This window comes from Lichenostomus cassidix, chromosome W, assembly GCF_008360975.1.
Source record: "Lichenostomus cassidix isolate B80296 chromosome W, HeHo_3.0, whole genome shotgun sequence".
Classification (NCBI taxonomy): domain Eukaryota; kingdom Metazoa; phylum Chordata; class Aves; order Passeriformes; family Meliphagidae; genus Lichenostomus; species Lichenostomus cassidix.
Window position 1 is genome coordinate 15,293,380 of NC_139510.1, and position 26,616 is coordinate 15,319,995.

Below are 26,616 nucleotides of genomic sequence, written 5' to 3' on the forward strand. Positions count from 1 at the left end.
AAAAAAATGGGACGGCTTGTGGATATCAGACAAGCTTAACATGGGTGCATTGACCAATTCTTTTTTTTTAGAGCCTGAAATCTTTCCTCATCTGCTGGAGACCATTTAAGGAGTCCATCATGGGCCAATTTTTCATATAGGAATTTGACTTTTTGGCTGTAATTCTCAATCCATTGTCTACAATGGCCAAATAATCCCAGTAATTGTCGAATTTGTCATTTTGTTTTGCTGTTCATTAAAGGCCTTAGTCATATTTTGTCCCCTAGGGACTGATTTTTTTAATGCCTTGGACTATGATCGTCCGCAAGTCCTGCATGTGTGCCTGATCGTTTGGGTCTTGATTATTCCAACTGGGCCTCTGTAATGGCCACTTCACATCCCCAATCAGGCCCTGAGGATGGTTATTTTCCCAAATTCTCATACCGGCTGTTCTAATCATCCTTCTTTCTTCTGCCGTAAAGAGAATCCCCAAAATAGACTGGAGTTCATCCCAGGTATAAATGTTAGGACCTAGGAATTGATCTACTCTCTCAGCAACTCCCAATGGATCTTCTAGAAGGTGACCTGTGGCTAGCACAGGTTTTTCCCATGAGAATTTTTCTTGTGTTTTATAAATAAAGATAAAGTTTGGATGTTATTGGAACAGTGTCCCAGAACTTGGACAGTGCAAGCCTGGCCAATCAGGCCTGGGGGAAGGCTTCTGACCGACCAATCTGGGTGACTTTTGAGAACTCTATATATGTGATGAAATCAAAACAATAAAGGTCATTCCTTCTTGCCACTGAGAACTGGTGCCTTCATTACTCTGCTAGCTGCTCAACAGCGACAGTGACCCATTTCCTTTTTAAATTCTCTTACGTCCCCTGAATTTAAGGGAACTGCTGTGTACCCTATACCAGGTGCCTGACCTCCCCCTGGTTGGTTTACCATCTCCATGCCAACCTCTCTGAGTGGATATAGACCATTACGCGCCCTGCTGCGTGTGATGCGTCTACTAGGCTGAGCAGGCTCCTCATCCTCAGATGACTGATTAGTGTCATCTTGAGGTAATAACGGGGCTGTTGGTGCATTCGGAGGTGGCGCCGGAGTTGGTGCTGGAGGTACATATAGAGGGGGCATTTCCTCTGAATTCCTTTTCTTAGGATCTTTTGTTTTAACACAAAAAGTCCTGCCCCTCATATCGGGGTAATCCAAAGGGCAGCATAATCACTTTCTTCCTGATTAAAAGGTTGTTTGGAATTTACATACGAATTTAAAGCTTGACACATAAAATCCTCAAACGGCCCAAATACTGGTCAGTACAAAGGATCAGTCCGTATCTGTTTTCCTCCCCAAACTACTATGCAATAATTTATCATTTTACTTTTACTCTTACCCCTTGTACGGGGGTCATCCGCCCAATATTTAATCAAAACCCCTAAGGGACTATCAGGCGGGATATCCGGGAGTTTTGTCTGGGGCTCCCCCCCCATGGATTCAGAGGGCTTGCTTTTCCTCTGACCCATCTTCCAGAGTGTCTTCAGTCACACACACACTCGCATCCTCCCGGTCGTGGCCCAGTCCCTCGCGGGATGTGGGAACCACACTACAAGGGAGTCCACATTCACTTCGCCAAGCCTTTGGCGTCTCACACACCACACTCTGGGATAACCACCCCAACCGAACGGATACCCTGTGTTCTCTTAATCTGAACACATACGCGTCTTGCGTCTTCGTCCGGAGCTTCATGCACAAAGATTATGGGGTTTTCCTTTGACCAGTATCCGAATTTAGGTTCGTCGGTTAGGGTGTCGGAGAAGTACCCCCACAGGGCCATTGAAACAACGGGGCACCTCCCAGTGAGGGGTCTCCAGCGAGGGACCCTATCCGAGTCACGGCACCATGTTGTTATAAATTGGGTCTCAATAAGTCAATCAGAGACAATTCCAATTCAGTAATTTGTAATTTATTCAAGCAAGCGGATACCGGTCAAAGCAGCGCTGGGCGGGCTAGGCAGGCTCCTTCGCTCTGCCTAAGACACACCACGCAGAGGTTTGTGTGTGCCGAGGTTTTATGTAGTCCCTTTTTCCGGGTTACGTGTCATTTGCTGGAGATAAGGCTGTGTCTGCGTAGTCTGTTGCTGTTGCTAGAGGGTCCGCCGCTGCCTTCCGAAAGGTCGTAGTCAAGTTCGCAGCTTGCCTTTCTTCCTAAACCTTGCAAGTTTTGTATAAGCCTTGTGTAAACAGGATGCTTAAGTTCTGCTTATGCCAGCAGGAGGTCTTTGGCCCGTGGGGGCCCTGTTTTCCTGTTGCGATTTAGAGAATCAATCCTTATCTATCACACTCCAGAGAGAAAGGTGAAAAGTGCATTGTGATGAAGACTACTAAAATTTTCATCCGAAAAGACCCTCAAAGACCACTGGGACACACAGTGCATGCGTGGCACACATGCTAATGGTATTAATGACTTCTGAGAAATAATTTGTATAACCACTCCTATCCCAAGGAATGTGATGAATATTCATGAATTTTACCCATAATATTGTGTTCTTGGAAGTGCTGGTGTGTGTGTTTGGAGGAGTGAATCTCCCACACCTGGCGTGCCAAATAAAGCAAATACCCACTTCTCTGACTTTGTCTCTGAAGTGTCTCTGGGCCCGCTTGGGGCTAATCACCAGCAAGGAAGCGAAGGCAGTGCAGAGCCAGGCTTTTGCTGTTGCAGCGAAAGGAAGACAGCAGCTCCACTGTTCCCCCTCCGATGTCCAGCGAGAAAAAGAAGTTACAAACGGCCAGGTGCTCCCCTCCCCTCACCACACCCTGGCCACATCTTTTGTCTCTTAAGTATTCGGTTGTAATGGTTCCCTAGCAACAAAATGAGGGAAAATTCCCCAACCTCCAACAGAGGGACTATGGTCTTTCCTGACAAAACTTGGAAAAAGTCCTCTTTAAGCTCCTTGCTGAGTTTCTGATGAGTCTCTTCAACCCTTTCTTCCAATTTCTGCATACGCTCCATCAAGTGTTTTTCCACTGTGAGACCTAGGCTAGTATCAGGGCATGGATAGTGACCTCGTATTGCTGGAAAATATATCAGGTTAAAAATTTTGTATAACTTTAGTCAAAGGTTTTGTTTGTCTTTACCCCGGGAAAAGAAATTTTAGGTTTCTTTCAGGGTATTGTTCTACCAGACGAGGTCTGATGGACTCAGCATATCAGCAGATTGGGAGTGACCCCGAAGATAACCAGAAAGATAAAGGCCATTAACAAAACATCCACGGGACATCTGCAGGACATGGTGGCTATCACAAACAGCTACTGCAGATGTCACCTCCAGCAGAGCTGAAGACATCCTGGCCCAGAAAAAAGACTGATAAGAAAAAGTGAGGAATGAAGAATCTAATTAGCATCAGAGGCGAAGAAATTCGGATCCAATGAGAGACTGAATATCGGGAGTTTACTCAACTTTAGACCAATGAACACTGACCCAATGCTTTCCTATGTATTTTTACTGTATAAAATATATGAGAAATCAAGTAAAAGCTATGTATCATGGAATGATTCTCTCTGCACACCCGGGCTATGTGTGGATGAGATGATTTCTGTAGTACATCCTGGCCAGAACAACACTCATGCCAGATAATAAAGTAATGCCTTGACTCTCTAACATTAAAATGTTGTTGGAGGGTTTTTCTTTTTCCTGCAGATTCAGTGACAGTATGTCTGGAGCCTTCTTATCATAGCAACCACTGTATCATTTCCCTCATTCCACTGCAGTGGCCATAGGAACTGGGAGTATGCTTGTATCCTGAGTCATGGGAGTTTGAGCCACATCAGTGTTGTACATTTTACCAGGTCTGGACTCTTAGTGGTTTTGAAGCACGGAATTGACTCCACAACTCAGATAGTTATGAAGTAGGTATGTGTTTATTCCAGCTGGGGTGCATGGGGGGTAGCCCCTCCAAAGGCATGCACACCCTCAGCAGCACTTCACCAAGTTTACACTAGGTTACAGATTACACATGCACAAAGCCAGACAAAGCCCCTATACATATTCGCCATTTATCCCTGCTTCCTATTACAAGGAGTTCAAAATTCATTTAAATATGCCCACGCAAGCGCAGTGTCCCAGATTAATTGTGGGCAAGGGTCCCAAACGACTGACTACTACATGATCCATACTCTTCACCACGATGAACTGTCCACCCCGTTCCCCTGCGCACGCTCCCCTGGTTCCCGGTCCACGTCCAAGCCTGAGAACCAACTCGCACCGGTCCTGGGGTCCAAGGGCGGGACGGTCGGCTACACTCGGTGGCTTCCCTCAATCATTTGGCTCTCCTCTCTCCACCCTCCCCGACACCAGGTAGGCACGAATTCATCAAGCGAATAATAAATGGATCGCAGCAGGCATATCTCAGTGAAGCACGGAATTGACTCCACAACTCAGATAGTTATGAAGTAGGTATGTGTTTATTCCAGCTGGGGTGCATGGGGGGTAGCCCCTCCAAAGGCATGCACACCCTCAGCAGCACTTCACTAGGTTTATATTAGGTTACAGATTACATATGCATAAAGTTAGACAAAACCCCTATACATATTCATTATCTATCCCTGCTTCGTATTATAATGAGTTCAAAGTTCATTTAAATATGCCCGTGCAAGCGCAGTGTCTTCAGATTAATTGTGGGCAAGGGTCCCGACGATTAATTATGACATGATCCATACTCTTCATCACGATGAACTGTTCACCCTGTTCCCTTGCGCATGCTCCCTTGGTCCTTGGTCCTAGTCCAAGCCTGAGAACCAACTCGTACCGGTCCTGGGGTCCAAGGGCGGGATGCTCGGTTACACTTGGTGGTTTCTCTCAATTATTTGGCTCTCTTCTCTCCATCCTCCCTGATACCAGGTAGGCACAAATTCATTAAGTGAATAATAAATGGATTGCAGCTGGCATATCTTAGTAAATCATTATCCAATCTCTGGCTCTCTAAATCAGTTCAAAAATATTATTTTTACTATTATCCAGCTTCTAGTTCTTTTACATTAGTAATTTCTATTTTACCCTAAATCATCAGTAAATCATTATCCAATCTCTGGCTCTCCAAATCAGCTCAAAAATATTATTATTACTATTATCCAGCTTCTAGTTCTTTACATCAGTAATTTCTATTTTACCCTAAATCAGTTTAGTAGCTGTTACACCCTGGTCACTCAAACCTAGGGCTAAACCAAGGTTCTTTTGCTCTGGGTAGGTACAAAGGAGAAAATTCCAACCAAATATTTTCAAGAGGTAAAAATACACAAAAGTTTACTGGCAAACTATAGAAAATTAAGGCACATTGGCAAAAGAGTAAATACAACATAACATCACTTATCCCAGCATAGACTTAGCCCATGGAACATAGAAAACCTCATAACCCATTCAATGTTACATTCCGTGAGAAGAGAGCTAGAAGAAGAAGAAAGGGAGAAAAACAGAAAAACTGGAAAGATATAGAATAACAGACATAGCTACCAACTCCTGGGTTCCGGTGATGTAAAGCTCCAAGATGAAGGTAGGTTTAAAGGACAACGTGCTTGCATCATGGTCAGGCTTCTTAAAGAAGGCTTCTTAAAGGCCTTCTTCCCAGGTGGGACTTCCGATCTCTCGGCCACTCAGGGACTGGGTTAGGCAAAACTGGGGTTGCCTCCAGTGTGCCATGACTGACAGACACTGTGGGGCTGAGGGGCATGGGGGGCAGGATACTACCTCACCAGTCCAAGGTCTGACCTACCTCCTACCATACATTCCAAGCTCCCAAGATGTCTCAAAAGAGATTGTTGCCTTTTGGCTGGTAGAAATAGGAGGCAGACACAGCAGTAAAGGGGAAAAGGGTATTTACCTTGGTATTTAATAGGATACTAGGTGCACACTCTTCAAAGGTGAAACACGTCGAGATGCACACCCCATACAATGCATATACAATTTTATGGACCTCGCAAATTAGCATATCTACCTAAAATCTCCCAATAAGAACGTTAATAAATGAAGTAATTGTCCCCCTATTCTAATTACCCCTCCCCAAATGAGACTACAGCCCAGTTTACAAAATATGTCCCAGAGAAAAGGCTCCAACCAAGGTTGAAGCCCTTAGTTTTGAGATAGTATAGAGCTCTTTCGCCTCCTGCTGCAAATGTTTGGTCTTTCTGCTTTGCAGAACCCAAAACTAAGCTAAATGTCAGACTACAAAAATTACAAGCATGTAGGCTAGGGATACAAGGGTGTATAAAGGGTACAAAAATAGGAAAGAAGTATAAAAATGTAGAAAAGGGCATATAAAAAGAAAAGGCAAAAATCATCAGGCATCAAGATTACCTTTTCCATTCTCTGACAGTTTTCATTTGAGAAAAGGGTCTCTATCATGGCCAGTTCTCCCAAGCATTAGAATCCTTGCTCCATGGTCTTCCAAGGGCTTTGCTGCAGCTGGAGGTCTACTTGGAAAAGGTATCTCTTCTTCACACTTGCTAAGAGTCACAGAATCACAGAATCACTTAGGTTGGAAAAGACCATTGAGATCATCAAGTCCAAGTTATGACCTAACACCACCTTGTCAAATAGACCATGTCACTAAGTGCAACATCCAGTCTTTTCTTAAACATCTCCAGGGATGATGACCCCACCACTTCCCTTGGCAGTCCATTTCAATGTCCAATCACCCTTTCTGTGAAGAACTTCTTCCTAATGCCCAGCCTAAACCCCCTCTGGCACAGCTTAAGACTGTGCCCTCTTGTCCTGTTGCTCGTTGCCTGGGAGAAGAGATCGACCCTTACCTGGTTACAACCTCCTTTCAGGTAGTTGTAGAGAGTGATAAGGTCTCCCCTGAGCTTCCTCTTCTCCAGACTAAACAACCCCAGCTTCCTCAGCCACTCATCATAGGATTTGTGTTCTGGACCCTTCATCAGCCTTGTTGCCCTTCTCTGGACATGCTCCAGCATCTCAACATCCTTCCTAAATTTAGGGGCCCAGAACTGGACACAGTACTCAAGGTGCCATCTAACTAGTGCCAAGTACAGGGGAAGAATCACTTCCCTGGTCCTGCTGGCCACACTATTCCTGATCCAGGCCAGGATGCCACTGGCCTTCATGTTCAGCCTGCTGTCAATCAGTATCCCCAGGTCTCCTTCTGCTTGAGCACTGTCCAGCCACTCTGTCCCCAACCTGTAGTGATGCATGGAGTTGTTGTGGCCAAAGTGCAGGACCCAGCACTTTGGATTATTAAACCTATCATTGGATTCGGCCCATCTATCCAGCCTGTCCAGGTCCCTCTGCACAGCCCTCCTACCCTCCAGCAGATCAACACTCGCACCCAACTTGGTGTCATCTGCAAATTTGCTGATGGTAGACTCGATCCCCTCATCCAGATCATCAATAAAGGTATTAAACAGGACTGGGCCCAACACTGATCCCTGGGGGACACCACTGGTGACTGGCCACCAACTGGATACAACACCATTCACCACCACTCCCTGGGCCTGGCCATCCAGCCAGTTCTTAACCCATCAGAGTGCACCTGTCCAAGCTGTAGGCTGCCAGTTTTTCCAGGAGTATGCTATGGGATATGGCGTCAAAGGCTTTGCTGAAGTCCAGGTAGACAAAATCCATAGCCTTCCCCTCACTCACCAGGCAGGTCACCTGGTCATAAAAGTAGATTAGGTTGATCAGGCAGGACCTGCCCCTCCTAAATCCATGCTGGCTGGGACTGATCCCTTGGCTGTCTTGTAGGTGCCATGTGATCACACTCAAGATGATCTGTTCCATAACCTTACCAGGCACCGTGGTCAGGCTGACAGGCCTGTAGTTTTCCAGATCCTCCTTCCAGCCCTTCTTATGGATGGGTGTCATGGTTTGATGCTGGCCAAACGCCAGGCACCCATGACAGCCACTCACTCACTCTCCCCTGCCACAGCTGAGCAGAGGAGAGAAAAAGAAATTTAATGATGGGTTCATGAGTTGAGATAAGGACCGGGAGAAAACACTCCAAGGGCAAAACAGGGTCAAGCTAGAAGTACAAAGTGAATTTATTACTAAAAAAATCAGAGGAGGATAATGAGAAGTAAAACAAGCCCTTAAAAACACCTTTTTATTTCCCCAGACCCCCTCCCTCCTTCCCACAGACAGCCCAGGGAGACAGGGCATGGGGGTTTTGGTCAGATTGTCACCCAAGATCTTCTTCCACTGCTCAGGGAGAGGAGTCCTTCCCCTGCTATGCTGTGGGGTCCCTCCCATGGGAGACAGCTCTCCATGAGCTTCTCCAGCATGGCTCCAATCTCATGAGCAGCAGTCCTCCCAAAACTGCTGCAACATGAGTCTCTCCCAAGGGTAGACAGTCCTCCCAAAACTGCTGTGGCATGGGTCACTTGTCCACGAGGTGCAGTCCTCCAAGGACAGGCTGCTCCAGCCTGGAAGCAGGGGCCCCCTCTCTCTACCTGCTCTCCCACTGGATCACAGCCTCCTCCAGGCATCCACCCGCTACAGCGTGGGCATCTCTCCCATGGGCTGTGGGTGGATCTCTGCATCCCCGGTGGATCCCATGAGCTGCAGGGGGACAGCCTGCTTCATCATGGTCCTCACCACAGCCTACAGAGGAATTTTGGCTCTGGCACCTGGAGCACCTCCTCCCCCTCCTTCTTCACTGACCTGGGTGTCTCCATGTTCTCCTCACATGTTCTCAACTCCTCCTCCGGCTAGAAAAAACTGTGCCCCTCTTTGTTTTGATTTTCATCTTAAATATGTTATCACAGGCATTACTAATATTTCTAATTGGCGCAGGCTTGGCCAGCGGCATGTCCATCTTCAGAGCCGTCAGGAATTGGCTCTGCTGGACATGGTGGAAGCTTCTAGCAGCTTCTCCCTGTGACCCCCCCACTGCCAAAAAACAGGCCATGCAAAACCAACACAATGGGCATTACATTGACCATATTCCAGTCATCTGAGACTTCCCCAGTTAGCCAGGTGTGACAGGACCTTTCACCCCTGATACAGCAAAAGCTTATCTGTTTTTCCCCCATGGCCCTGTCAAGCTGGAATAAGCTTGCCTTGTGGTGAATTATCTCGGCTGAAAAACATCCTTAGCCAGCAATAAACATCCTGCCTTGAATGCATGGGGATGGAGAAGCAAAAATTCATGATTGACAGACACAGCACTTTTACAAATTATAAAAAAAGCACTATAATTTTCATAAAATCAGAAATCTTACACACGCTCTGGTTGTGTGGGGAGTTGTCTTGGTTTGAAAGACAGGTGTCTGCTAAGAGAGGTGGAACCCTCCCTTAGAACAGAGAATGTGATCTCCCTTCCCTCCGAATTATTTTAATTTTGAAATCAAGGGCTTTCAGGCAGAGGTATGGGAAAAGGAATAACAATTCTTTACTAGTATCTATAGCAGAGTAAACAAGCAATAACAAGAATAACAACAAACAAAACCAGCAACCAATAGCAGATGTCTTTTGAGCTGCTGAGCACTTTCCCATTTGGTGTAATTACGGTCGCAAGCAGCAGGGGCGCTGTTGAGCCCCCAGCTGGGCAGGGCACGTGCGATGACTGCACACACAGCTGCAGGGGGCGCTGTGGCGCAGGGTCAGGTCAGCCTCATGCAGCTGGTAATGGCAGACGGGCTGAGAGGCAGACAGGCAGCTCGGAGCGGTGAGCGGGGTGGCAGGGGGCAGGGGCTGGCTCTCCTGGGCTAGCCAGCAAGGTAGCAAGGATTTCTGCAGTCACGGTAGACGCCGCAGTCTTGTGCGGCAAAAGCGGGGCGGGTGGCAGGGACAGCCGGACTCCCCTGCAGCTGCAACAAAACGCAGCCGGGAGAGAGTGCACTCCCAGCGGGGAAAGGGGTTGGATCCCACACCTTTTTCCCCAGCCAAAAGCTCATCCAGCCAGAAGGAGAAGGCAGAGCACAGTTGGATCTCCCACGGTCGCAGCCAGAAGCAAAAGTAGATGCTTTCGTCCCAGTGTCCCATGAATGAGTGCCGGTCCCAACAGCTGGCTGCCTCTTCTCCTTGCCCCACCTAGCTACAGGCTTTTGTCTCTTACAAAAGAATTGATGGCTCTAATCACCCAGATATATGTTGCTTAGTAACAGGGATGGAGAAAAAATTCCAATGCCCCCAACCTCTGACAGGAGTTTTCCTGAAAGTCGAGACAGTGGCCTCAAGTTACTCTTCTGGAAGTTAAGTGAGACTTCTGTACACCACTATCATTTGCTGGTAAGTTACATGGGCTCCTAATCTATACTATTTCTTCATTAGCTGTAATATAGGTACCTTTATTATCATACACTGTCCTATGAATCTACTAGTAGTGTTTCTTTTGTTTATTGTGCGTAGTAAGAAGTCTGTTAAAGACTTATGTTTGTTTTTGCTTGTGTCTATTCCACAAATAATTTATGTTGTAATGGACCTGATCAGTCATTATTAAGAACTTGTGAGCGAGAGTGGTTTTGGGGTGTTGGCTGTCTCAATAAAGCTGCTGCCTACTGCCAGAAACCTGGGCAAAGGCAGGTGCCATCTAAACTCTCCCCTCTCATTCGTAACACCAGGACTGATGATAAATGATGGAGAGCAGCTTGGCGAGCTCTTCTGCCAGCTCCCTTATCACTCTAGGATGGATCCCATCTGGTCCCATAGACTTGTGAGCATCTAAGTGGCTCAGAAGGTCAGTAACTGCTTCCTGGATTACAGGGGGGCTATTCTTCTCCCTGTCCCCATCTACTAGCTCAGGAGGCCAGTTGTCCTCTGGACGACCTGTCTTATTGTTGAAAACTGAGACAAAGAAGGTGTTAAGTACCTCAGCCTTTTCCTCATAGTTACCAAAGGATAACTATATTCCCCCCCTTCAAATCCAATAAAGAATGGAGGTTTTCCTTGCCCCTCCTTTTGCTAATAATGTATTTATCAAAACATTTTCTCTCAGGGAACTTTCTTCCCATTTTTTGCACCAGAAATGATGAATGGATGGTACTTGAGAGACAAAAGGCATAGCTGGGCATCTTGGAATTCCATTGAAATAGTTCTGGGGAGGAAGGGGGAAGCAGTGCCGCAGTCTATTAGCTGGGGGGCAAGGGAGTCCTTGCCTGGCTTGGAGGGCAGACGGTTGTGGTTTTGGTGTTGGACTGCTGCTGCCCCGAGGATTTGCTGCTACTGTGGAGTTTTTTTCCTTCACTGCTTCTCCTTCCTATGGGTGAGCCTCTGCTCACAAAAGCGGCTGTTGAACTGTGACCTTTCAACACCTGACCTTGCTGGGAGGGACCCTCACCATCTGCTTGGATGCCTCAGGGGAAACCTGGGCCCTCCACCTTCTCTCTCTCTCTCTGGAGGTAGCACTGCATGGCTACTGCCGTTGTTGCCAGGATATCACATGGGACACGTGAGAACCAGGGAAAACCCAAAACAGCCCCCCCCCCGTCTCTCTTCCTGGGCCCGCCTGGCTCCCACTGTTTCTGCCACTGGTCTGGGGTCTTTACTACACTTTAGCTCAACACCCCACATCCGCCCAGTCCCCCACTGCTCCTGCCACCGCTCCAGGGTTGGTGCTGCGCTTTGGTTCACTGCCCCGGGTCTGCTCGCCTCTGCTGTTCTAGCCCAGCACTCCAAGGTTACTGCTACAGTCCAGCTTGCCACCCAGAGTGGCACTGAGACCAGCTGCTCCCTGTGAGTTTTGCAAGAGAAGCCATCTTCCCTCTATCCCCTTGCCCGAGCTGCCATTGCCATGTGGAGAGGCTGCTGAGCTCATGCCACAGCACCCCCTGCAGCCGTGGGGGAATCATTGCACCTGCCCTGCCTTGCTGGGGCCCGCCAGTGCCCCTGCTGGTTGTGGTTGTAACTACACCAAAAGGGAAAGCGCTTGACATGCGAGAAAATGCTGTCTTGGGTTTTCTGGTTTTTTGGTGGTTTTTTTGGTTGTTATTGCTAGTGTTGTTGTTTGTTTGTCCATATATATATATATATATATATATATATATATATATATATATATATTCTAGTAAAGAACTGTTATTCCTTTTCCCATGTCTTTGCCTGAAAGCCCCATAATTTCAAAGTTATAATAATTTAGAGGGGAGGGGGCCATATTTTCCATTCCAGGAAGGTTCCAACCTTCCTTGGCAGACACCTGTCTCTTAAACCAGGGCAAGTTCTAATTGAGCTTTTGTCTCTCTAATTTTCTTTCTGCATGACCTAGTGACATCCTTAACAACTTTCTGAGTGTGGCAGGACTTCCCCCCCGTCTCTCTCTATCTCCATGGCTGGTGTATAGATAACCCAGGTTGGGTCAAAAGCACATCAAGGGGTTATCTCTTGGTGCCTGAGAGTCTGGAACCTCCAGCCCAGAATCCACATCTTGGTATAGAGAGCAGATGTGAAAAGAGATGAAAAGAATAAGTACGTGAGTGAAAGACACACTTTTACACTATAAAAGACACACGAAATACCACAGAGGCAGAAGTCTCCTACACATACTCTGGAAATGTGCAAGGGCTTCTCCCTGGAGTCTGGACGCAGTCTCTGCTGGTTGCTTTCCTGGGAATTGGGTGAAAGGATTCCGAGGTATACTTCAGCACCAAATTGGTGTTGGTAAGTGTGGCAGGACGTCCGTTCCCCCCCTTCCCGCTCGGTTGCAGAAGATGAATGACTCCAGTTAGGTTGACAGCCTGGCCGGGGTTATCTGTTGGTGCCCAAAAGTCTAAAACTGCTCCCCGTAATTCATATTTTGGAATGAAGAGAGAATGTGGGAAAATAAACAGCAATAATTTTTTGTGACCACACAAGGCACACTTTTATCCTATAAAAACTCACAGGTTTTTACAAGAGGTAGAAGCTTTTCTACATGGATACTGGAGTGTAAGGAAAAGCCTCTCCCCAGAGTCTGGACGCAGCTCTGTGGTAACTTCTTACAAGATTGAGGGCGGATTATGATGTATCCCAGCACCAAAATTGGATTTTGGTAAGATCATTGGTTTCCTAAATTATATTCTTCTTTGCTAGCAATAATAACAATGATAGGTACCTTTTAAGCACTGTATTGTTTTTGGCTATCCATAGTATCCCTATTTTGGGCAATATATATATGTTTGTTTAGCTATGGGTAGTTTGTCACATATTGTGTAGTATATAAGTTTGGCTCTTTGCTCTGTTTTGCAGTTTAATGGATGTTATAGCAGACTTTACCCAAGAGTGTCTCTGCCCAGCCCGGTTCAGCACCTCATTGCATGAAACCCTCTGTCCCAGGGCTGGACACTGCGCTCTCACCGGCCGGGAAGCCATAAGGCTAGCTCTGGTTTCGTCTGCTGTTCCAAAACTGGCGATGATAAAGGAGGCAAGGAGGGTCTATGCGTCATGTCCATGGAAGATGTTTATTCACATGGTGCAGCAAAGGCCAAAGACCTCCCAGAGGCAGAGATGCCTCATGGGCAAAGACCTCACATGCACAGACACATGTGCCCAGACCATGTGCATAGACGCACGTGCATAGAGGACAACATGGCAGAGAGTGAGGAGTTTTCTATAGAGACAGGGGGATGGGGACAGCACATTGGCCCAGTGATCTCTGGGCACAGGGGCAGTACATGGGCGGAGTTAGGGTACAGGAACCAATAGGGAAAACCCGAGGGAGTGGCCAGGGCCAGGGGTGGAGATAGGGTACAGGAACCAATAGGGAAAACTGGAGGGCATGGCCAGGACCACATGGGGTGGGGAAAGCAGGACAATAGGCCATGTGTAAACACATTAAGGAAGGAATGGGTGGGGAACTTGCAGCTATTATCACAACAGCTCTGTTCTCTCTTGTGTCTAATAAACAGTAATCCATTTTATATTAGACCTAATTGACTGTCATTATTTGGACTTGCAAGCGAGACTGGGTTTTTGGGGTGCTGGTCGCTCTGAATAGGTTGATTGCTAGTTGTCATAGGCCTAGGCAACTGGTAAAATCTATCCACCCTCTGTCTTCACTCATAACAGTAAGATACATTTGTTCCTAAGTTATTTCTTGGTAGCTATAATAATAGGTACCTTTTCGTGCGCTGAATTCTCTCTACTAGTAGTTACTTTTCTTTTATTCCTGTGTAGTATATAGTTTTGTCCTAAGTCTTATGTCTGTTATTTTCTGTGTCTTATAAATGATAATTTATGTCACATTAGACCTAATTGGCCATTATTAAAGAACTTGCGAACGAGACCAGCTCTTGGGGTGCTGGCCACCCCAATAAGAGCTACTGCCTGCTGCTAAAGACCTAGGCAAAAGGCAGAAATTCATCTAAGCTCCTGTCTCCATTCATAACACAGAGTTGCCTGCCCCTTTTCCCTAAGGTGATACACCCTCTTTTTTTCCCCGAGTTCCTGCAAAAGCTCCCTACCCAGCCAGTCTGGTCATTTTCCTCACTGACTCATCTTTCAGCACATAGGGACAGCCTGCTCCTGGGACTTCAATATTTCTTTCTTGAAGTACATCCATCCTTCCTGGACCCCTTTGTTTTTAAGGGCTGTTTCTCAAGCTACTCTCCGAATCAGTCTCTTGAATATAGGCTGAAATCTGCCCTCCGGAAGTCCAGTGTAGAATTTTTGTTGATGCCCCTCTTTGTTTCACCAAATATTGAAAACTATTATTTCATGGTCACTGTACCCCAGAGAGCCTCTGTCCTAGGTTGCAATATAGATGTATTTAAGTATTCTATTACCACCAGCTGTGGGCCGTTAGCTGTTATCACCTGCTAACGACCCACTCCGGATGACAGGCAATGGGCCATCAGGGACCCACCGTGTGACTCATGGACTTATCCCATTGTGGGATGCTCTGCCCAGGAGGGAGGAGCCAGGTGTTCCCACCTGGATATAACCTGGCCTTGGAACTGCCTGAGCTAGCCCTGTCTACTGTGTTCCCAGAGGACAAAAGCTACCACTGGATCTTCAGCTGGAGACTAGATCTTCACAGGATCACCACTTCAACTGGACTACTTCAGTTGGACTGCTACCACCACCCTAACAGGGTGTTAGGTTATATCTGACTTTGTCAGTGCTTTTCCTTGTATTATTTCACTTATTTTAAATTTCAATCTTGACTTGTGATCTCCCACTGGTTTGTTTTCAAACCAATACAGCCTCCAACTACCACATCTCCCACCACCCCTTCTCTTTTTGTAAACAGCAGGTGTAGCAGAGCCCCACCCCCTGGTAGGCTTGCTCACCAGCTGCAACAAGAAGATCTCCTCCATACACTCTAAGACCCTCCTGGACTGCTATGTTGGTTTTGCATGGACTGGTTCTTGGTAGTGGGGGGGGGGGGCACAGAGGTGGCTTCTTTGAGAAGCTTCTAGAAGCTTCCACCATGTCCGGCAGAGCCAATCCCTGATTGCTCTGAGGATGAACATGCTGCTGGCCAAGGCTGGGCCAATTAGAGATAGTGGTAACACTTCTGTGATAACATATTTAAGAAATCAAAGTTTGTGGCGCAGCTTTAATTCTAGCCAGAGAAGAGGAGGAGGTGAAAACATGTGAGGAGAACATGGAGACACCAAGGTCAGCGAAGAAGGAGGGGGAGGAGGTGCTCCAGGTACCAGAGCCAAGATTCTTCTGTAGGCTGTGGTGAGGACCATGATGAAGCAGGCTGTCCCCCTGCAGCTCATGGAGGTCCACAGAGGATGCAGAGATCCACCCACAGCCCGTGGGAGAGGTGCCCATGCTGGAGCAGGTGAATTCCTAGAGGAGGCTGTGATCCAGTGGGAGACCCATGGAGAGAGGGGCCCCACTGCCGTGCTGGAGCAGCCTGTCCTTGAAGGACTGCACCCCGTGGAAGAGTGACCCATGCTACACCAGTTTTGGGAGGACTGTTGATCATGAGATGGAGCCATGTTGGAGAAGTTCACGGAGAACTGTCTCCCCTGGGAGGGACCCCACAGTGCAGCAGGGGAACGACTCCTCTCCCTGAGCAGCAAGAGAAACCACGAGTGATGAACTGACCAAAAAAACTCCCACTCCCTGTCTCCCTTTGCTGTTGGTGAAGACAGAAGGAGGAGTTGGGGAGAAAAAAGATGTTTTCAAGGGCTTATTTTACTTCTCATTATCCTGCTCTGATTTTGTTAGCAATGAATTTACTTTGTATCTCCCAAGTCGAGCCTGTTTTTGCCCTTGGTAATAATTGATGAGTGTTTTGTCCCAGTCCTTGTCTCAACCCATGAACCCATTGTTAAAATTTCCTCTCCTCTGTCCAGCTACAGTGGGGAGTGAGCAAGAGGCTTTCGTGGGTGCCTGGCATCTGGCCAGCATCAAACCACAACAACTGCCTCTTCTCTGCTGTGTTGAGTTTGCAGCAGACATCTGACAGGTTAAAGTCTTCTACAAGAACAAAAGCTGGCTATCTTGAAACATCCTCCAGCTGCTTATAGAATAATTCATCCACCTCTTCATCCTGGTTGAGTGGCCTATAACAGACTCCCACCAGGATGTCAGCCTTGTTGGCCTTCACCCTGATTCTTACCCATAGACACTCAACCTTATCATCGACCTCAAGTTCTAAAGTGTCAAGAGACTCACTAATATACAGAGCCACTGCTCCACCTCTCCTACCTCACCTGTTTATTTTAAAGAGCATGTAGCCATCCATTGTAGCACTCCAGTCATGTGAGTCATCCCACCACATTTCTGTGATGGTGACTACATCATAGCTTTCCTGCTGTACAGTGTCTTCCAGCTCCTCTTGTTTGTTACCCATGCTGTGTGCATTAGTGTACATGCACTTCAGCTTGGTTGCTGATTTCACCCCCGACTCTGGCTTACCACCCTTAGGCTCCTCTCTGAAGAGCCTGATTTCATCCCCTTCCCCCTTCAAACCTAGTTTAAAGCCTTCTCAATCAACCTTGCCAACTCATGGGCTAGAATCCTTTTGCCCTTGTGTCAGGGACTGAAATGGTTCATGCCTTAAACATTGTTATGAAGGAGTTTTGCCCATTATAGCAAAAACTGTATAAAGAAGCTACAACCACAGAAGCCTCCTTGAAGATGCCTGACTGGAACTTTGGACTGTGAGTTAAGCTGCCTAGATAAGATAAAGGGGACACTATTGTTCAATCATCTCAGGTCTAGGGAGAAACAAACAAGGCTGAGGGAAAGGAATGCATCCACAAGAAAGCCAAACACAGCAGAGAATCATCCCTGGCTGGGTTTGGGGTGGGGGAGGCCACAGCACACAGAGGCCAGGTTTACACAGATTCTCCCTGAAACGAGGGAGAGGGGACAAGGTTTCGGGTTCATGGCGTAACCTCTGGTCAGAGGCACTGAACACCCATCCTCCCTTACACAAACTGTCCCAGCTATGGAACTCCCAACCCCGGGAAGGTCACATCCACAGGACATTCATGTGAGAGGCAGCTGAGGGGGTGTCATAATTCATCAAAGACCCCCCAAAGTTCCCCCAGAGGCCTTGCACCACAGGACTGCACGTGATGCAAAATGATGCAACACATCCAGAGCCTGCTGCAAGAGACTGCCTCCCCCCGGGGGGGAGGTACCTGGGCATTCCCACCTGGCCTGAGCATATATTAATCCATCGGATTCTATGCTTTTAGGGGGACCCTCACCACCAAGAAGACCACCTGGAGAGGATCATCGGGAAGCCGGTGGGATCCATGGAGTGGTGATATTTTCTTTAATCTGTCTCTCTTTCTGTCCCCCCAGCTCTTTTCTACTTCTTTCTCTTCCTTTTTCTCTCTTTTTCTCTCTCTCTCTCTCATATTTACTATTAAATAAAACCCATACTATTGACTTTGGCATATGGTCTTGTTTGCAACTTAATTCAGGCAGAGGCCTTTCTAATAACTTTAAAAATTGGACTGTGGCACCTTGCTAGATAGATGAAGCCCATCTGACTGTAGCAGGCCCGGTGCCGTAAAAATTGCCCCATGATCAAAAACCCCAAAATTGCGCCGATGGCACCAGTCCTTAGGCCACTTATTGATAACATGGGTTTTCCTGTTTATCATTCATCCCTGCTGCTGAAGGAACTGAGCCAAACACCACCTGTGCTCCTATCCCATCAACCAATTGACCCAGAGCCTTGAAGTCCTTTTTAATTACCCTGGTACCCTTCTCGTCAACCTTATTACTGCCAACCTGGACAATCAGATGTGGGTATTAATCAGAGGGCTAAAGTAGTTCAGGGAGGCTCCTGGTTACTTCTCGTACCCGGGACCCAGAGAGGCAGCAGACTTCCCTGTGGGATGGGTCCGGTCGGCATATAGGGCCCTCTGTTCCCCTCAGAAAGGAGCCACCTACTACAACTACCCTTCTTTTCTTCTTAATGCCTGAGGTTGTGATCCATCTGACAGATGGAGTGCAACTGGGAGACACTCCATACAGATTTTTTTCTCAAGTGTCATCTGCCTGACCCTCTAGATTCATGGCCTTGTACCTATTCTTTAAGGGCACCTGGGAAGGCAGTGGGGGTCAGGAGGGGATTATTTTACTTCCCCAAGCAAAGACCCATTTCTATTCCCCCCCCATCTACTAGGTCTACTTCTGCCTGATGGCAAGAGGGGCTGGGGTCCTCTGACTCCTGTTGAGCTTCCCTCAGGGTTGGAAGGGTGTAACTCTACTAGCCTATTTCTCTTTCACTCTCCTTAATCCTCCTTAGCCTTTCCACTTCTTCCTTAAGCTCTGCCACTAGAAAGAGCAGATCATTTACCTGCTCACACCACATGCAGGTGTCTTTTGTGCTGTCTTCCGGTACTAACACCAGAATCAGACACTCCCTGCAGATGATGCCTTTTTCAGCCTAGAAATGAAACTCAAGATAAGTTTCGTATAGGAGGTAACATGAAAGTGGATCTTTATTGGAGCTCCAGGGGCAGTTATGGAAGAATATCCACAAAAGCCCACCCCCACAGGGGTGAATACAGTTTTATAGGTTTTAGGAAATTAGCATAATTGATAAAAAACACCAATTAGAAGGACAAGTGGTGATGCAATTCCCCCCAGGTCAAGCCCCTTCTCCGTAGCCCACTCCCCTTGGTACTAGCTGTACTTGTTTATGAAAATGTTTCTTGAAGACCTTGGTTCCCAGGAAGAATCAATATAGGATAGGAGCCTTGTACCCTGCCGGGCTTGGAGCTTTGGAATGTGTTTGGTCTTTCCAGCTGGGGAAAATGGTAGGGAAAAGTATGGGGAAGGTTACAAATATATAAAAGGAAAAAGACAAAAATCATTCCGGCATAAAGTGACCCGGACAGCTGTGTACTTCTTGGGGGGTTCTGTCTGGGTTAGCACATTCTTGCTAGCAACAGCAGTAATGGCTTTTGACTTTGTAAACCATTGCTGGATCTAGTCCAGTTGGGGAAAAAAACCAAAACAGCCAAAGCACCACACCCACCTAACACATGGCCCACCACCAGGAGCCAGGAGGATGGTTGCACCCTTCCTGCTTGCCATGCCTGTGCAAACTGCCACGCCATGCCCTCACTGATGCACCACTCCCCTGTTTGCCAGCCCCTGTTCCCAGCACTCTGGGGAGCATGATGGGTCACTCACACTCTCCAGAAACATTTAAATCACCTGCAAATAGCCCTGCAACCATCCCTTGCTCACCTGAATGGCTGGCAAGAGCCACGGCCATAGAGTGAGAGGTTCTGGCTTCCTCACAATCCTCTGGTCAATACCTGCATCACACAACAGAGATCCCAGGTACCTCACTTCAGTACCATTCAAAATTGTACCCTCACCTGCAATGTCCCAGACTTGGATCAACCACCTCTATATAGACTTGTTGGCTTGTTGGGTGAGGTCTTTCCTCAGATCACAGAGACTTTCTAAGGATACAGAGTGCTGCTTCACCCTCTGAAAAGTGGCCAAACGCTGAGAAGCAGCACAGAAGGGCGAACGGCCGCGCTGAACACGCTCCAGACGTGCCGCGGCCAGGAAGCACACGGGAAGCTGTGGCGCCCGGGGGGACGGTTGTGGCTAGCACAGGTTTTTCCCATGAGAAATTTTCTTGTGTTTTATAAATAAAGATAAAGTTTGGATGTTGTTGGAACAGTGTCCCAGAACTTGGACGGTGCAGGCCTGGCCAATCAGGCCTGGGGGAAGGCTTCTGACTGACCAATCTGGGTGACTTTTGAGAACTCTATATATGTGATGAAATCAAAACAATAAAGGTCATTCCTTCTTGCCACTGAGAACTGGTGCTTTCATTACTCTGCTAGCTGCTCAACAGCGACAGACGGTAGCCTGTCGGGAAAGCGGTAGAAATGAAGGAGGCGTAGGCTTTTGCGCTTGGGATTCCAGGAAGTTTATTGAAGGATTGCAGGGAAAGGCGAAGGGCAGCGAAGAGGGCGGAGAGGAGGGGTCGGCAGAGGAGCAGGAATCCAGAACACAAGAGCGCAGAACAAAGGCTGCACAGGGTTAAAAGGGGGGGGAAACAGGGAGTGGCCAGCCCCAAAGGGCCTACCAGGGAAAGTCCGAGGGGAGAAGGACATGGGTAGAAACCAGTAACCGTACAGCGAGGGAGGGTACAAAGCTTTTAAACCAATGAGGTGCTGTGCTGGGGGAAACATTCTGGAGCATAAACCATAAATGGGACAAAAGCAGGGAAGTACACAGGGCCAATAGAATTGCTGCTTGGGGCATATTAATACTTCCAGCGGCAGGGTCCTCTGGGTCGTGACAAGCTTGTCGCCTTAACTTTGACAGTGACAGCTTTCACCTCAGACCCAGGATTCCTCTTCCACAGTCACTGACCCATGCAGCTGGCCGCCCAAGCTTATCTGCCTAAGGGCCACTGTAGCAATGCGGGTTTTTAGGATTCCACGTGCTTCCATTGTTTCCCTGCTCTGTATGCTATTGGTTCATTTTTAAATAAGCACTGTGCTGTACCTGAAAACCTATTGGTGTGTTCCCCCCTGTCAATTTTTCCTTCCTCCTCCTGGGACTGGCTCTAAGGGAGACAGTCCCTCCCCTTCCATTCCCCTTAAAAGCTGGTGTCTGCATCAGAGAGAGGGCTTCCATCTCTGCGCTGCTAGCACCTGCTACCTGCCCTGTCTCCCTTCCCCCTTCTCCTCCCCTGCAACCCTCTCCCCCTACTCCAAATAAACCTCCCTAGCAGAACAGAGATGGATTCCAGTTCTTTTCTTCATCCCATTATTATTTCCTGCTGAATTTCTGTGGTTGAGAAACTCACGCCAGCCCGCGGGACCCCGGGGGCCACCTGCTCAGGATCCGGTGGAATTACACGGACCAGGGACCCCGGTCCGGGGGGAGCCAGCTCCTGCCACCCTCCTGGACCCTGCCACATCAGGCCACTGCAACAACAGTGTCAGTGATTTTTTTTCTGGTTCTGATTCCTCTGCTGCCCCATCATCCACTGAGCAAATGGGTTTGGTCTTGTATTTCCTCCTTTGGACAGGGTCGACTGCTGTTGGCTTAGACTTTCCTTCTGGTTTAGCTGCAGACTGACCATGGTGTCCTCCGATTTGTTCTCCTTCCCTTCTGGCTGTAGGTGCTGCTGTACAGTAACGAGCAGCGTGCGATAAGCATTAGCCAGGGCCCAGCACAGTGCAATGAGCTGCCACTCTTTGAAGCTGTCATTGCAATTTTCTTTCAGATATTTCCCTACCTCAGCTGGGTTCTGAATTTGTTCAGGGGGGAAATTCCAAACAATTGGGGTAGAGTATTTCTACAGGACCTGGCCTACATCCTCCAGTTACCAGGTGATAAATTGCCTACACCTGGTGAGTTAACACAGTGCTTGTTCTACCAAAACCACTGGCCTATGGAACTGCACAATGACCATTGTGTAAGAAGGAGAACTGGAAGTTTGCCAGCCCCAGTGGCCTGCCAAGTCAACCCAGTCAGCTGTAACACTGGGATCCACGACCACTAAGGACCACCAGAGAGACCTCCAGGACAGAAGAATGTATGCGTAAAGGGGAGGGGAAATATGTTAATGATTTTGGGGAAATTATTATTATATGTATGTTTATTCTGGGACAATTAATGAATATGTATGTAACATACAGTGTACGAACAGAAACTTTCCTGTACCCAGCATGCACGACTTTAGGAGGAGCTATCCCCTTGTGCATCCAGCTGAATTAAGAATGCTTGCTTCTTAATGTTACATTGGTGTTAAGGAGTTTTTTAAATTTTACCGAATTTTTGGTAACAGTTTTGGCAACACAGGTGGAACATACTCCTGAATTTCAATGAATCTGAGAGATTGCAGGACCTCCAGCCATCACCAAGGAATTCTTGGGGAGAACCTTTGATCCCTGGTCCAAAGGAAATCAGAGCAAGACCCCATGTAAGATAAAGGTATTCTTTACTTTAAAGGTGCTGACTGTTAACTTGCCTGTAAGGTGCAGCAAAAGCTTTGCAGGGTTCAGTTTAAAGGTACCTAAGGTGGGAAAAGGGAAGGGTTAGTGTACCTTCTAAGGAGCTCCTAAATGGTTATTGTTTATAATGGGAAACAAAACTTTGAAAGAGGCATCACAGGTGTCACCACTGGGATGTATCTTGAAACATTGTTACATGAGAAAAACCTATAAAATATTGTAAACAGTGGTGGCCACTTTACAAGCTGGAAGATCAAGAGAAATGGTCTAAGGATGGAACATTACAGTATAATACCATATTGCAATTAACGTCGTTTTGTAGAAGGAAAAAATGTGAGATGAAGTTCCTTATGCTGACTTGGTTTTCACCCTAAGAAATCATCCAGAGTGGCAAAAAGGAATGCAGGAGGACCCTACAAGATCCATTAATTTTAGCACTTGGAAAGGAAAAGAAAGGCAAAAGGTTGAAGAGATGTTGTTCTGCATGCAGCATAGGACAGAGATGCTTAAACTGTGGGTGAGAAGAGGAGGAGCATTTAGAGCTGATGGTTGCTCTTCCGCAAAGGGAGGGGGGTGAATGATGAATCACCAGGGAATACGTTTAGACACATGAGTGGGTTGTGGGAAAATGGACTGGAATGGAGACAACGCTTTAGAGGATTGGAGGATTTTAGTCTGATTGCGGGACACACTAGAAGGCGGCAAGGAGATGCTGGGGGAGATGTTGAGGAAGTTCTGATGGCTCCCCTCCAGCAGGTGGTTGGGAATCATAGTCCAGTAACAATAAAACCCCCATTTTTCATAGTGGATTTAATGTCATGGAGAAAGGTAGCAGTTTATAGGGAAGATCTGGATAGAGTTCCTAAAGTATTTGAAACCATAATTAGGACTCAGGATCCCCCTCACAAGGAAACAATTGGTTGAATATCATAATAATTGGTGGCTAAAGTATACTTTGGTAATTTGTATTAATTAGTGTCTGAAGTATATTTGGCAGTTTGTGTTGTGATGACTGGTGTCTGAAGTGTATTTGGCAATTCGTAAAGAAAGGGGACATTGGAAAAGGGAGTGTCCCCAAGCCAGGGGAAATCAGACAGAAAACCTAAATCCAGCTCTTCAAGCCATCAAGCTCAAGAACTTAAGTGAAGATGAAGAATTCCCCTGAAGGGGACTAGGGGAATTCTCCTCAGCTGAGCCCCTGATTACATTATTGCTGGGAAATTAAAAGGTAATTTTTTTAAAATTGATACAGGAAGAACTTATTCAGCATTGAATACATGCAGAGGAAAACTTAGCTCAGAACCTGGAAGTGTTGGGGGTGAAACAGGGAGAAAAGAGAACAGGCCTTTTTTTATAACTATTACTATTTAAATTAAGAAAACAGTGGGGGAAACACCAATTTGTATATGCCTGAATGCCCAATTACCTTGGTGGGGAGTGATTTATTGGGAAAATTGGATATTCAAATAACTTTCTGGGATGGGGAAATACAAATTCAAACACCAGAATCAAAAGCTGTTGTTACCAATTGGTTTAAACACAGAAGAGAAAACTGAGCCTCTGTGTATAAAATGAATCAAACCCAGAAAGGTTCAAAATATACCCAAAAATCATTATTAAAACCGAACGAGGTTAGATGTTGGTGCCAAAATATTGATATATTTAATTTAATAGTAAAAGAGGCAAAGAGAAAGAAAGAGAAAATAAATAGAAAAAGAGTTGTGCATGGAGGGTTGGGGACAGGGAGATAGTGACAGGGGTTAGATTGAAACATATCACCTTTCCAGGGGTCCCAATGACATGTCGTTGCTCCCCTCCATCTGGTCTTCTAGGTGGTAAGGGTCCCCCATCGTGCCGCCACTGGAAAGTATAGAATCCAGTGGATTAATATATGTTTTGGGCAGGTGGGAACACCCATGTGCCTCCTGAGTGGGCTAGGTTTTGATACCATCCCTTGCAATACAGTGGATCTGTTGCATCATGTGCAGTGCTCTGGTGCAGGGTCTGGGGACCCCTTCGGGGAGGGACCTTTGATGGGCCATGACACCCCCTCTGCTGCCCTTCATGTGGATGAGCTTTTCCCAGGGTGGAGGGGCCCCACAGCTGAGTTCCTCTGCACAGTGCAGGATGGGCGTTCACTGCCTCAAACCAGAGGCTTTTTCACTACACACCCAAAACCTCTCTTCCTCCCCCCACCCTTTGGTGTGAGGGTCTGTGCGAGCCTGGCAGCTTGTGGCTAGCACAGGTCTTTCTCATAAGAACATTCTGCTGTGTTTTATAAACAAAGATAAAGTCTGGATGTTTTTCAAACGGTGTCCCGAGACTTGGACAGTTCAGGCCTGGCCAATTGGGCCTAGGGGGAGGTTTCTAGCTGACCAATCTGGGCGACCTCTGAAAAGTCTATATATATATGGAAATCAAAATAATAAAAGCCTTTTCTTGCTACACTGAAAACTGGAATCCTTTTCTCTGCTAGCGGCTCAACAGCGACAGCAGCTGATATCCCTGGGGCTATGGTTCGTATCCCATAGCCATTTTTTGTGCCTGGAATTGTCACTGCTTCACCCCTTGCCCCCATGGCTCAGGAATATTGCAATGGGTGAAGGGTGGCCCAGGATCCTGCGGGCGGTTTGGGCCAGGGGCTGTCCTTCGTTCCAGTGGAAGTGATCAACACAGTGGCCATGTGGCATGGTGGGTAAATCTGACCTGAGATCCTGTTGCCCTGTGGTTTTTTGTTTTTTATTTTGTTTTTTTTTTTTTCTTTCTTCTTTTGATCCTGTGACCAGGGCCTGCCAGCTTGCTTCTCTGCTCCTCTGCCACTTGGGATCACAGAGCTGGTGCATGTGGTGCCGAGACGTGGGAGATGGGAGCATCCCCAGTTGGGCTGTTTTCTCTGTGTGGTGGCCCAACTACAGACCAGCTGTGCAAAGGAGCAATCCCCTGCCCAGCCCTATGCTGTTTTCTGCTGCCACTTGGGGGGTTTTTGCTACACTTTAGCTCAACACCCTGCATCTGCCCGGTCCCCCACTGCTCCTGCCACCGCTTCAGGGTTATTGCTACACTTTGATTCGCTGCCCTGGGTCTGCTCGCCTCTGCTGTTCCAGCCCACCACTCCGAGGTTCCTGCTACAGTGTAGCTCACTGAAGTTGTAAGGGGGTCCGGCGGTCCGGCCGCCTGGCCCCAACGAGCTCCGGGGCTTCGGGAGACCTCGGGGGCCTCACCTGGCCCAAGCTCTCAGCCCTCCCGGCTGTTCGGCTCTGTCCAGAGGCGGCTGCAGTCAGCCTCGGTGTTCCCAGGGTCGCTCCTTTGGAGCGGCAGGGACAACGCGGCGGAGGCGGGAGCCTGCCGGGCAGGAACGCCGCGGAGTCGCTGGTCGCTTCCCGTGATAAAGAGAGTGCTACGAGTTGAGAGTCAGCAGTGTGCAGTTTATTCAGGAGAAGCGGCGCGGGGGAGGCACACTGGGGGCTCTCGGGTGGGGCGGTCCACGCAGCTGCCGGGCGCAGAACCCGGCGGGGCTGGGGTCGCGGCCACACCACGCCGAGAGAACCAAGGGAAGGGGTTTTTAGGGGGAAATACGGGGTTTCCCGGGGAGGAACAGCAGGGGCGGAGCCAACGGGGCTCCGGGACAACATGAGGGACAAGCTGGGGAGCAAATGAAATATAAGTAGGGAGGGGATTACAAGCAACTCATGGGGAAAGCCCGGCAGCAGAACATTCTAGTGTGGGCAAGCAGCGGGGGCGGTGATAGGGGCGGGGAAGCAAACCTTAAACCAATAAACTTAGGAAAAACTTTCCAGGGGAGGGAGAGAGCGGTTTACGGCCCGGCCTCCTCCGAGTCCCAGGCGATGGCATCCTCGGCAGTGTCCCCGTGGATTACGCCGACCGCCGGCCTCGGGGACTCGGGATCCGCAGCATCGGGCCGTCGCACCCCCACACCTCCCCCTTCTTTACTAAATAAGGAGCGAATATGCTTAACTAAATATTTCTTAATCAATGCAAATGAAGCAGCAATTAAAGCAATAGCAAATAAAACAATAATGCAGTCTTTTAAAGCGTGGCTCCCCATTCAGGCAGTCCCAGTCCTTTCAGTGCTTTGTGGGCCCATCCTCCGACGGTGGAAAGCATGGAGTTCACAGCATGACGGACGCCATCCACGGTGCTTTCAAACCAGAGGCTGCTCTCGAAGGTGATGTTTCTTATCAAGGCGTCCATATCCTGCAGCTTCTGGTGGATGCTACGGCTCCTGGAGGATAGGTTGAAGCAGCAGAGCCCCTCAAACTGTTGACAGCCATGT